General features: G+C 53.5%; 1 pseudogene, besides 4 other annotated features; it reads left to right on the top strand.

Annotated features, from left to right (window-relative positions):
• Nucleotides 1–7,593: part of a sequence feature (areas not merged during assembly with more than two copies in the genome that could not be assigned to a particular haplotype) that runs on past the window's edge.
• Nucleotides 585–688: a sequence feature (T-rich).
• Nucleotides 720–747: a sequence feature (AT_rich).
• Tc00.1047053506065.10 lies at nucleotides 3,546–6,341 on the top strand (annotated as a pseudogene).
• Nucleotides 7,018–7,040: a microsatellite.

Here is a 7,593-nt window from a genome sequence, read left to right on the forward strand (position 1 = left end):
TTGCTGCACTCTTCCTGTGAGGGGTGCCGTGTGTTTCCCGCCCAACTGCTCCACTCGCACACCCACCGACACGCTCATGACGACGGCCCTGTGCGCCTCGCCTGCTGCACGCATGAGGAGGAGCCGCGACGAACGGCGCGCTGAGGGAGCCGTGGCGTGTGGGCGTGCGACGAGGGCCTGTGGGGCGGAGCACACATTTCTTTCCCTCTTGTTTTGTTTTTTTTGCGGCCGGGGCGGGCAGACACTCGCAGCGCCACACACACAGCCACACCCTGCCGCCGTGTTTTTTTTTTGCTGCGCTCACTCTCCCGATGGAGAGACGCGACTCCCGTCATGTCTGCGTGCTTCTCTCAGCCCCCACACACACGAGTGACTGTGCTCTGCGGGCCGCACTCACGCGCTAATTAAAGGGCTGAGGGGAGCAGCAACACGCAGATGACCCCATGAAATATAAACGATGTGCGGACACACAGAGGGTCAGACGGTTGAAAGACATTTAAATATCTTTTTAATTTTATTTTCGGACAAAATATATGCGGACAGTTTCTGGAGCAACATGGTAGTTGGGTGCTTTTTTTGTGTGGTTTTTCTTTTCTTTTTTTCTTTTTTTTTCTTTTTTTTTCTTTTTTTTATTTTCATTTCTTTTTTTCTTTTCCTTTTTTCATTTTTTCATTTTTTATTTTTCTTTCCAAAGTGTGAGGTGCGGAAAGGTGAAGATGAATTTTTTTAATTTTAATAAATTTTTATGAATTGCCGCTGCTTTGTCTGCAGTGCAATAACATGAGCTTGAGCAGTCTTTTTCTCTCTATTTTTGCCATGCGCTTCTGCTGTACTGTTTTGTTTGTGCGTCCCTTCACATGCTCCGCTCCTGCTTTTACTTTTTTGCTTCGTGTGTCTGCAGGCACACACAACCACACAAAATGCACATTGCAGTGGATTTGGATGCCTCTTTTGTAGCGTGTGCTGGCGGTTGCGGGTGGCTGCTGCTTCCTCCGTGGGGATGAAGGGAAGGAGGAGAGAGGGAGCGTGCACCGCGAGTCACTCTTCCTGCGGGTGTGATGCGCGCGGTGGGCTGCGACTGCTGTGGAGGGCGGCATCCTTTCGGTGTGCGCTTCTCCGCCGTCGTGCCGTGCGTTTGCGCATGCCATTTATTATGCGCGTGCGTGCTGGGCATGTTTTTCCGGAGCGTTGGGCGGCCACCATCTGTCTATGGCGGTTTGTGTGAGCGGGCACGTGCGGATGAGGGTCAGGGCGTATGGAATGAGGGAATGGCTTGAGGAAAGGGGAATTTGATTTGGAGGGTATTTGGACCGTATTCATTTGGCTGCGATGGACACATGCACGACGGATGTGTTTCCGCATAATTGGGGAGGATGCGACAGGATTTTCCGAAGTGGCCCGTCAATGCAATTCGGGTTTCATGGCACTGAGGCACAGTGGTCTTCCTGCAATGGCTGGTGACGGCCCCTAGTGGACCGGCGTATTTATGCTGCTGCTGCTGCTCGAGGAGGCGTAGAAGTGCGATTTGAGGTGAGCGGCGGAAGGGTCACACATCCCGCAGTGACGGTCGTCGTTGGCCCAGCGGGTGCCTCTGAGGTTTTTGTTGGATGCAACGTCCTTATGCCCGTCTCCGGATGGCGGCATCCCTGATGCAGCCAACGAACGGGGCTGGGAGCGACGGTGAGACGCAAGCACGTGTGGATGTTCGGAGCGGCCGGCACACCGCACGCTGAGAGCATGGCACGCTGAGGACCGGACCTAGAAAAGGGACACCGCGTGGGACGTCAATCCTCACTGCAGCGACCGCCACCGAATTCGGATTTGCTCGCACCTTCTGCGGTCCCTCTTCCTCCCCTCACTTCTGTGCCGAGGACTGTGCCGCGGGATCCAGCAGCGCGATGTTTGGCCGCAGGAACATGGCCCGAACAAATGGTTTGTGGGTGGAGATGTGCACTGCGGCGAAAAAGGAAAAAAATAGTTGCGAGACGACCACCACCACCAGACCGGAGTGAAGCTGTGTCTTGTCCACTTGCGCGAGGGCGGCCTGCCACCTGGTCGGTTAGGAGGATTATTATTTTTTTTTTTGCGTTGTTGCGCTCTCTTTTTATTCCGCTGCGTTTTTCTTGCGGACCTGCGAAGGGAGATTTGCAAGAAATTCCTGCGAGGCGTCCGTGCCGCCGTCGGAAAAGCGGATCCCCCTTGAAAAACGCTACTTTTTAAATTTGTTTTGGGCGGGGGGTTCCTGTCGATTCAACGCGACTTTGTTTTGCGGATTTGATGCGTGTGTTTCCGAGCGGTTCGATCAGTGCTCCCAGCCCACTCGGATGTGGTGTGCGCGTCGACGTGAAGGTGCCTGCCAGCCGTTTTATTGCCTCCCCCGCTGTGGCTGGCGCCGCTGCCTTCTTCTCTTCCTGAGTTCCTGCGGCTTCTTGACAAGATGTTTTGGAGAAGGCGTTGCCGCTCTTATCGTCCATGGGATTTTGATTCTGGTGTCTCGGTCAGGAGAAATTGAACGAGAGGGTTTGCTGCCCTTTTGTTTTATTTGTCCTCTCTGCCTGACGGCCAGTTCTACACAAACGTGCTCCTCGGCACCTCAGTTGGTGCTGGCGGGATTGCTTACGGTTGTCACTGACAATCGCATGCGCCACCTCTTCTCTGCTCCTTTTCAGTGTCGCATTTTTTTATTGATTGACGGACGCCATTCTGTCCGGCGTGCCACCTTGATTGTATTGTGTGGGACTGCTCGCCAACGCCATCGGAGAAAGCAGGCCGACTTTTCACGTATTTAATTCCACCTTGCGCGCAGGTATTTTCTTCACATGTTCTGTTGGGCACTCAAACAGCGAGGTGTCCGGAAATATGCGTGCGTGGAATTCTTCCTGCCGTGTGAACTGCGGGCAGCACCGAGGGGCTGCCACTTTGACTCCGCAGAGTTGTTGCGTCTCTTTGCGGGGTTGGCAGGGAAATTCCATGTCTTTTGTTACTGCTGGTTTGTCCCCAAATGTTGTCACTCCATGCGAATAATGTGCTTCAGCGAGTGAGGGGGTGGTTGGGTTTGTGTGCACTCTGGTTCTGTTTGCTACTTTGTGCGGGCACGCAAAACCTGATTGGTGGTAAAATGGAGCGGGGCGATGCGTGGCCGCGTGCGGCCCATCGTTCACTGCACGATTGTGTGGTGCACACTGTGGTGCTTCCTCTGCGATGTGACTGCGGTTTTCTGTGCGGCAATGGTGGTGGGTGGAGGAGATTGTTGGTCCGCGGCGGGACGGTGGGATCGTGCCTCCTTTATTTTTCTTTTGTGAAGGTGTGCACTTATTTTTGGTGTCGGTGATGGGGCAAAGCGACAGACAACGTGGATAAAACAAAATAAAAAAGGGCGATAGTGTGGCGGTGTTGGGGTTGGTTGCACGCCTCGCGTTGCTTCGGGGGCGGTGGGCCTCGACTGCTTCACCGACAGGCGTCGCAGTGCGGCTGCATGGCGCACCGACCACCGAGCCGTGCGAGTGCCACGCCCAACGCCATTGGGACAGCGGGACGAAGCAGCCGTGAGTGTCCTTTGGAGCCAGCGGCACCTGCTGGCCGCAGTTGGGCGGTGCGAGTGGGACGCTTCACTGCACGGGTGTTGTGATGGCGCCTTGCAGCGGCTCTTGTGATGGTTCCGACGCTGCAGCTCGACATGTGGTGGGGAGTGAAGTGTGGCCGCGGTGGACCATGAGCAGCACCGTAGAGGAAATCCTGCAGGAGGAAAACACTAGCAGCACCAACATGATGCTGAGTGATTTCCTTTGGAATTATGTTGGCGGCAGGGCGGCCGTTGATGAAAGACTACAATGTGACGATGGAGATGTTTGTTCAGGAGCCGGATGATTGCGTACAAGACCAGCGGCTTCTTGAAGAAATTTTTAACTTAACTGCGTACCAAGCGCTGGAGGCCATTACTAAGCCACTTTACGAAGGTGTGTTCTCCCCCGGGCAATGGAGGGACTATGAAAGAAAAAGGATACGATCACTCCTCTTGCAAGGGGAACACCAAACGGGGTACTCACGCAGGTACTGACGGAAGCGAGGCGGGAGGCAGAGGAAAGGCTAAGACGAACGCAGGAAATGAAATTTACCATTTCCACTAATATCGATGGTGTACTGTTTAAAGGAAGAGCTCGCGTCAAGGAAATGAAGCTGAACGACTATCTTACGAGGGAACTGGACGGCAGGGGCATTGTGGACACCAATCGGGATGTCTTGCTGGAGGAGTTTTTCAAGGACCCCACGAAGTATATCCGTGATAAGGAGCATTAAACGAAATGCAGGCATCGGATCGTTATTTGAGTATGAAGCGAGCTGTGAAGGGTGAAGCGATCTTCGATGAGGATATACGCAAGCTTTGCGATAAGGGTGTCAGCAATCCACCGGGGTGGTCATTAGCTGCTGCGGAGGCAAAAGCAGCTGTTCATAACTCCACCAAACATTTCTTGGATGCAGCTGCCGGGGAGGCGAGGAACCCAACGACGACGAGCGCACCGGAGAAACTGGAGGGATGCTACGAGTCTGTGCACAATGCGAGGCGGAGCCATGCGGTGGAACTTCCGGACGGCGTGGAGCGAAAGAAAACGGGGATGGGAATGGGGGTGCGTGAGGGGAAGCCAGAACAGTCATGGACGTACAATAAAGCTGACGACGCTATCGAAAAGAATGACGCTGTGCAGCAATTCGGTGCAGCGTCTCAGGCTGATGGTGCTTGCCTCGGGGAAGGGATGGCCGTACTCGCGGAATACGATACAGGATCTTCCCAAGGACATTTTTGTAAACTGTGGGGTGGGTCGAGTGTGGCAGATCGTCAGGGGCGATCTAACCGCGTGGCTCAGCCCTCACGGTGGGACCTACTTTGCGCCCAAGCGACGTGTGCTGATTGGGACGCCCGGGATCGGGAAATCGGTGGCTGCCGGCTCGTACCTCCTCTACCAGCTGCTGCACTGCGATGTCGAGAAAAGCCAAGTGGTAGTCCACTGTTTTGGGGGAGGAGATGCGTACGTGTCTGACAAGACCACCAGAGCGGTGACAAGATACGGCGATGAGGACATGTGCATCTCTGAGTTGAAAAGTTTGAGGGGGCCATGGGAGGAATGCGTATATTATCTACGATGTGGCAAAGGAGGGAACGCCGCCACCGAGACATTTTGCGCCCACTTCTGGATGGGGCATGATTGCGGTGTCATTCCCAAAGGTAAACAACTGTGATGAGTGGGCGAAGCAACTACGAGCCGCGCGAGTCATCGTGAAGTGCCCTGACGAGATGGATGTGAAGGCGATGTGCGCATGGATAACGCGTGATGGGACCAAAGAGAAAAAAGCGGAATACTGGAAGAAGGTCAAAAAAAGCATGGAAAAACTGGGGCCGATTCCACAGCATATCTTCGATGCGGATGAATATGGAAAACGCACGCAAGGTGTTATGAGGGCCTTGGAATGGATCAATATTGGGGATCAAGGAAAGTACTTTACCCTGAGAGGAGAGGAAAAATTGTATTCCGAGGATCCGTCTCACAAACTTGTGAAGAACTTCCGGGCAAGAACAGATGAAGGTGCTGAGGTATTCCTGAACGCATCGATATGTGCTGATATTGGGTTTCGAACTGCGGACTGTTTGGCAAAGCCATTGCCACGAAGGATCTTTTGTTGATAATATTGGGATCGCATGGTGCTCTTGCTTCCCGAGCTCTCGAACAATTAGGTTTGCGCGCCTTCATGTATGGGGAGTTTGTCGGTGCACTAGTAAAGGGACTCAATGAGCTGAGGTCACCAGAACGTGGTGAAGAACAGGAATCAGTGCTGAAGGTAAACCATCAAGGGTACCCCACTCGCACCGTTGGAATAGCGGGACTGCAAGGCGGTGTCGAGAGGATTCCGATGGAGTACGGGGTGCTGTACATACCGGCGGTCGAAAACTTTCCGCTGGTGGACGGCTTTTTCTTTGTTGATTTGTCGCGGAAGACGCTGGTTGGGCTGCAGATGACGGCGGGTGGGCATCACACCACCGCCAGCACTGTGAGGCAGTTCACTGAGTGCCTGGCGGCATATTTTAATAGTTAGGAGGAATTATCCCGTGACATGTCGTGGGAGATTATTTGTGTGCAGCACGCAGACAGCACGCCGATGAACGGCTGGCAGGGATGTGATGTTGTAAATTCCAATAATGTGAGTGGCGCGGACAACAATGAAATTGCGGCGTTCTGGAACGAAAAGGTGCGCCAGTACCAATTGTCAATACCATCCAGAGACTTTTGAAGGGAAGAAGTTCACCGAAGTGAGGAATAACCACCGAAATAGGAAAACAAATTAGGGAGGGAAAGGCACAGTTTTGATTTGTGGTGAAAAAATATTGTGGGATTTATGTACTTTTGGATGCTTGTGTCTGAGCATGCGGTGCGGGTGCACCGGCCCCATGTGGCAGCACCGCACACGAATGCCAAAATGTCCAACGCTATCGAACATAACACTGACAGAATAAATTAGGGAGGGGGGTTGTTTGGTTTCTGGTGAAAAACATCGGGTGATTTTTATATGGTATGTTGTTTGTGTGTGTACGAGGCATAATTGGAGAATTGCCCGGTATGAGGGAATCATTGTCACCAGCGGTGTCGCGGCGTTACTGCATTGTCCATTTTCTTCTATCGTGTTCGAAGGCCCATCACTAAACGAGGCATCTTTAGGGGATGGACGACGAATAATTTCTATTGAGGAAACAGTGCGCTCCGTGTGACCGCATGGACTGAGGTGCCGCGTCATGAATGGGTGAGAATCCGCTTCCGCGTGTGGCTCTTTGGGTGATTGCTCGCTCCGTGTGCGTTGTGTGCCGGCAGCGGGCTGTGGCCGTATCCCGTTGGCCGTGGGATTGAACCGGAGGCGGTGGCGGTGAGTCTCTTTTAGTTCTTGTCCATTGGTGGTTGATTGCTGGCGTTGTGTGCGTTTGTTGTGTGGAGGGCCGAATTTTCTCACCCGCGGACTGACGGCACTGCGATGGTGTGTGTGTGTGTGTGTGTGTGAGGGCTGGAGTGGAGTCGCCGGCCAGGGTGAGGGCCTTGGCGGTGCCTTTCCCGCCTGTAATTTGTTTCTTTTGTGTGTGTTATGCTGCTTCTTGCTTTTCTCTTGTCATCTTCTCCTCTTGTTTTCCTGCGTGGAGTGGCCGCATGCTCACGGGCCATGTGGATTGTGAGTGCCTCGTGACGGCATCCATTCATCTCTCTCTCTCCGCCTGTCTGTCTGTCATTCCCTGTTGGGTGTGGCGTGTTGCACCGCGTGAGGGCTGGCCCGCACACACCGACGGCCCGCCGTGACTTGCCGTGTTGCTGCACTTTTCTGTGGGCGATGGTACTCCGTGCCGTCCCTTACAGATTCTATTTTTTCCCACACCTTGCGTGGGTGTTGTGCTCTGCTCCTCACTGATATTTCTGGTGTATTGCCGCTGTTGCTGCTGTACTCTCCACTTCTTGAACACAGACACGCTAGGAAAACAAGCGCTAATCGCTACTGTGAAATTCGAAGGCTCTGAAAGGACCAAAAACAGCACACACATTGCCCACGCACACACATATTTGT

This window comes from Trypanosoma cruzi, assembly GCF_000209065.1.
Source record: "Trypanosoma cruzi strain CL Brener chromosome Unknown tcruzi_1047053506065, whole genome shotgun sequence".
In the NCBI taxonomy this organism is placed as follows: Eukaryota; Euglenozoa; class Kinetoplastea; order Trypanosomatida; family Trypanosomatidae; genus Trypanosoma; species Trypanosoma cruzi.